Source organism: Equus caballus, chromosome 20 (genome assembly GCF_041296265.1).
Source record: "Equus caballus isolate H_3958 breed thoroughbred chromosome 20, TB-T2T, whole genome shotgun sequence".
Classification (NCBI taxonomy): domain Eukaryota; kingdom Metazoa; phylum Chordata; class Mammalia; order Perissodactyla; family Equidae; genus Equus; species Equus caballus.
This window is the reverse complement of record NC_091703.1, coordinates 15,939,535-15,945,534: the sequence shown is the minus strand read 5'-3', so window position 1 is coordinate 15,945,534 and position 6,000 is coordinate 15,939,535.

Below are 6,000 nucleotides of genomic sequence, written 5' to 3'. Positions count from 1 at the left end.
TTTATTAATTCTAAACCTTCCCAATGTTAAAAGACACTTTCCCACTAAGGAAAAATGGATTTTCCCAAGCAAGTTGAGGGTGCTGTCTCAGTACACTGATGTTGCTTTGCCACTAGAGAGATATTTGGCCAAGATAAAAAGCTTGACTCCCGCCCATGACATTGATGGAGCTCAGTGAACCATTTCTGTCACCATTATAACCTGCATTCCGTAACTTGTTAAGGTGTTTTCACAGAGTCTCTTTGGCTGAAGTATTTATTGCCCAATTCTTTCGTCTGATTTTAATGTGTGATGCTTTCCCCAGCTTGAGCATAATTTCTTCAGTGCTTGGTGGGATTTCGGATTTCTTTGGCTCTCCTAAATCATCTTAATGTCTTCCCTTCTGACTCTGTGGTCATTTTGAAACACGGCTGCATGTTCTTTGACACATCGTCCATCAACAGTCAAGATCTACGTACCCTCCGCTTGGATCTGAGCAGGCTTGGGGACCGCTTAAACTGAAAGGGTACCACAGAAGTGGCACCATGTGACTTCCAACGCTAAGTCACAGAAGACCATGCAGGTTCCACTTTGTTCACTGAAACAGTTGTTCTTGGAGATCTGGTCCACCATGTAAAGAGGTCTGGTTACTCTGAGGTCACCACATTGTCAAGAAGCCTAAGGTACATGGAGAGGCCATGTGTAGGTGCTTCCATCAACAGGTCCCAGCTGGGCCTTGAATCATCCCAGTTGAGGTGCCAAACGTTTGAGTTCAGAAGCCTCCAGCAAATTCCAGCCCCTCGCCATCTGAGCCTTCTAGCAGAGCTCCAGAAATTGTGGAGCTGAGACAAGTCATCCTTTCTGTTTACTGTATGAATTCCCGACTCTCAAAATCTTTGAATCTGATAAAAATGATTGTTTTACTCTGATAAGTTTGGGAGGGTTTTCAGGCATCAATAGATAATTGGAATAGACGTCAAAGATGCTTTAATGACAGCCATCAGATTGTTTCTTAACCTTTTGAACTTCTGTTACATGGATTGGTTTCTCTAAAGATGTGAAGACGCCGTTTGATTGGATTCTGCGTCTCTCTTATGGCTTTGCTTTATTCGGTTACAACACCATTAACGACTAAAGATCACAGCTGCAACTAGTCAATTTTGTAATCAATTGCTTAATATCTATTTTCTTTCCCATCGTATAATCTGCCTGAGGACAGGGGTTATGCCTGTCTTATTCCCAAGCATCTAGCCTAGGGGTTGACAAACATTTTTAGTAAAGGACCAGACAGCAGATATTCCGGATTTTGCTGACCATTTGGTCTTTGTCACAGTTGCTCACCTCTGGTGTTATAGCACAAAAGAACACAAAAACAAATGAGTTGACTATGTTCCAATCATTATTTCTGGATAATGGAGTTTTAATTGCATATAACTTTCATGTATCATGAAATACTATCTTTCTTTTGATTTTTTTCAGCCATTCAAAAATGTGTATTTGTTTCCTGGGGCTGCCATAATGAATTACCACAATTAGTAGCTTAAAACAACAGACATTACTCTCTCACAGTTCTGGAGTCTACAAGTCTGAAATCCAGGTGTTGGCAGGGCCATGCTCTATTTGAAGGCCCTAGGAAAGAATCCTTCCCTTCCCTTTCCTGGCTTCTGGAGGCCCCAGCAATCCGTGATGTTCTTGGTGTGCACTGCATCGCTCCAATCTCTGCCCCCATCTTCACTTGGCCTTCTCCCTGTGTGTCCCTGTGTCCTCTCCTCCTCTTAAAAGGACCCCAGTCATTGGATTTAGGATTGGTTGAATAATTCTATATCAAGATCCTTAACTAGTTACATCTGCAGAGATTCTATTTCCAAAACAGGTCGCATTCAGAAGTCCCCAGTGAACATAAGTTTTAGGGGGAATCCTATTCAACCCACAACAAAATGTAAAAACCCTTCTTGGTTCTTGGTAGTATAAAAATAGCTGGCATAGTTCGTGGACTCCTGATGTAGCACACTGTCTTGAACACAGCAAACACTGTAAATTCTGTTGAAGGAATGAAGCGTACCCCAAACAGCACTGGAAACAGACTAGGGCCTTAGGAAATAACTTGACACACAAATAAAGACATCTAAAACCTTAAACAGATTCCATACATACGAAATTAACCAAGCCTTGTAACTAACTACAATAAGACTTTGCCATATTATCTGATCTATTCCTCCTATCAACCCTGTGAGGGAAATATTCTTATTCCCATTTGTAAGTTGAAACAGATTCGACAAGTTTAAGTGACTTCCAGAAGCTCAGTGGATGAGGTAGGACTTGGACGTTTTCCAAAGCAGCAAGTGCGATAACGCATTTAGGGAAGATGAAGACGTTACGAAGCGAGTTAGGTGAGTTGTGGCTGTGGGCAGGGGAAAAGGGGGTCAGGAGTGGAGACATCATCTTATAACATAACGTTAAGAAAAACTTTGTGGATATGCAGCAGGTCACGAGAAAGGGAAGGCACTGGTTGAACTGGGAGAGGCTGTTGTAGGCACAGGTGCATTGTGGGAGAAAGCCATGGCTTGAAGAAGGACAGTTGGATGAATTGGTTCTATCTGGGGTTGAAGAAGGGAGACTGAGTTGCCCTCGTGACCTGGGTAATGGCTTAAGGGTTTTGAACTCAAGTTATAGGAGATGATGCTAATGACGGAAGGGGATCAGAATATGCCACCCCAGAATACACCACTTGGGCATAAGGATTATTTTGAGCTGAAGGCGATTGAGAAACCGCAGACACTGGAAGAGCTCTCTGCCCTGCCTCATCTGCTTAAAAGCAGGACATAAATTTCCAGTGAGAGAGGTGTTCTCCTCGTATCAGGAAGGGGAGAGCAACTCTTATCGCTGGAGAAGGGATGTCAAGGCTGAGGTGACTCTACATAAACAGACCTTACTAAAATAACCCTTATCTTCCATTAGTTTCCCCCATATATTTCCTAGTCACCTTCCCACAATTTATCACTCCTAGAAGCCCAAACCCCCTTTCCTTTGTCTAGTCAGTTCTCCACAATTTATCATCTTTTGTTAAACATAGGATTTTCACTTCTTTTCTGTGAAGCCCTTGTATGCATAAAAATATTAACAGCAAAAAAAATTGTGTGTCTTTTCTGCTGTTAATCTGTCATTTGTCAGTTTAATTCACAGGCCTCATACACTGAACCTAAGAAGGTAGAGGAAAAGTTTTTTCCTCCCTTACATGACTTTTCCTTAATTTAAGATTTTAATTTAAATGGCCCAAGTTAATTGTTCTAAACTCTCTTAGATTCATCATTCTATGGAGAATTCCATATGTGGAACTCTTCTTAAAGAAGGACTGGATATTTGATGCACTCTCATGACCAAAATGGAGCCTGCAGGGGCTGATCTGGTGGCATAGTGGTTGGGTTTGATGCACTCCCCTTTGGTGGCATGGGTTCATGGGTTTGGATCCTGGGCATAGACCTACACCACCCATTGGCCATGCTGTGGCGGTGACCCACATACAAAGTAGAGGAGGACTGGCAAAGATGTTAGCGCAGGGCAAATCTTCCTCAGCAAAATAAAATAAAATGGAGCCTGCAGACCTCACAATGTTAGCTGGCAGGCAGTGACTGTAATTTTCAAATTTTATTAATGGGAGTCAAATGAACAGCAATCCAGGCTGGTTCTCGTGCATTTTAGTATATTCTTCATCATTTCAACCATTCCAGTATTGACTAAGATCTTGCCTTACTATGGCTCGGGCTAGAACCAGCAACCAATGGCACCATGTCAAAAGCTTGAGACAGTGCCCGGGGATGGTCTCCTCCCTCGGTGCAGGAGGCCTACGTGCTGGGCCTCCAATCCTGCAGAGACAGGCCTGCATCTTGTTATGTGAGCATCCCCAGGCCCTGGCCCAAGGCTTGGCACACAGCAGCCTCTCTCTTAAGATTTGATATGTTGTACCTGTGGCAAATCTGTCTTTGACTCCCTTCTACCCTGAAGCCGTCTCACCCCGAGGGCCTTTCTTTCTCCTATCGGAGCAAAAAACCCCTTGCTGCTCTATTCCTCTCTGCAGCCTTCAAGGTAAATCCCATTCAGGCCTGCGTACCATTGTCTCCTCCCCACTGTAACCAAGTGAAAAGGGGCCTGTTCTGCTGGCTGCAAGCTGGTGCTGATGAATTGCAAACGAGTCAGTGGTTGAGAAAGGACAGTTTATATGATGAGCTAGCATAATCGGAAGATGGCAGACTAGTGTCCTGAAGAACCATCTTCAAATCCTACAGAATCTTGAGGCGGTCATATAGGGGAAATGGGCAGGGAAGGAGGGGGGTTAGGGATGTCGACCATCCAGTGTGACAAACTTCAAGGCGCCACATTCTCTCTTTCTTCTGTCCTTCGCGATGGGCACCAACACAGAATTTTTCTTTCTGGAGGTCGTCGTGTTCCTGGGGAGCTCAGAGAACAAAGTTGTCTTCTCACAGCTGGGAGATACACGTAAGCAAGAGAGAACTAGCAGATCACGTATTTTGTAAAAACGAGAGGTGCTTAATCATCTAGGCCACGTGCAGGCTAGAATGTATTCACAGAGACTAGCTGGTCAGGGTCGCAGTTACAATATTGCTTCTTTTCCCTAAGAGGGCTTCTGTCTTATGATCTAGCTGTTACCACTTGTTAAAACCTCCACCGTCCGGGTGGGGCTGAGTTCAGTTAAGAAGATAGCAATGTGAGTGAAATAAGTCCCACTGAAGCTTTAGCCTTTTGGGGGAGTATTTGCATTTTAAAACGGAGTTCCAAAATACTCTGCTTGGTACGCTGTAGGTAAGACAGACTTCTGAGTTTGAGGAAGATCCTGGTGCAGCCTGCCTAACCTAGCTCTTGGGATTATAAACTGATCCTCCGGTTTACTCAAGCTGGGAGCTTTACTAGAAAGGCAGAGTGTCTGGAGCAGCACTGACTGGATCAGAAGCTGCCTTTACGTTCAAGCTGAGGAGCACTGTTCTACCCCATCTCCCGCAGGGGTCCTACAGGTGCAAACAACAGATGTCTTGATTCCTCCTTCTGAGAACTCCATGACCTTTGCCCTAGAGTTATATACTTTTTATATCAGTAGTTTGCAAATTTTATTATGCACAAGAGCCATCTGAGGGCACAAGTGAAAAATGCAGAGGCTCCCCAGACTCACATTCAGTAGGTCTGGGGTGTGGCCCAGGAATTTGCATTTTTAACAAGCTGCTCAGAAGATCCTGAAACAGGTGCTCCTAGTTTCGTATTTTGAGAAACCCAGCCCTTACTCTGTTCCAACCCGGCCCAGCATTTTGTGGGAACAGCTACAGAACATCAAAGATTGAAGCCTGCTTGTTCCACAGCAAAGAGGAAATGCGGGGCTGAAGGCAGAGCTTCCTCTAAAATCCTAAATTTAGAGTAGCAAGTCCTTGCTATTTCCAGACTGGATGATTTGCCTGTCTGTTGAGGAAATATGGTAGCTTTAAACCCCAGGGTTGGTTGAAGGCAAGTAATTGGAAGTTATGTTTACCACCTGGGCACCTGTTTCGCCCTTTGCAAGAGAAATGTGATTTTTTTTTTTTTTTCCCACCACTCCGGCTCCCTCCCCCCATCGCTTCCCTTCCCGCCCTTGGGACCCACCCTTGGGCTGTGCACACATTCTGGAGTCTGGGGACTGGCAGCTGAAGGCAGCAGGTGAAAGCCTTGCAGGTGGTTGATGGAGAACGAGATGGAGTTGCATCACTTTCTTGGTCTCTTCAGAGTTATTACACGGAGAGAAGTTGTTGGCTGTAGGGAATTAAGTGAATAGGATGAGCCCAGAACTGCTAATATCTGTCCCAGACTTTCTGGAAAAGAATGCCGTAGATTGCTTTCCCAGTTTCCCGTTCTTTCTCTAGGGTTTTGGTCTATGGGGCTGTTGAGACAGTCCGTGTAAACGGGGTCCCACACTGGACTGTGCTAGCACACATAGGCATAGATGATACAGACGGGCGAAAACAGACACACCACTTGTCAGCG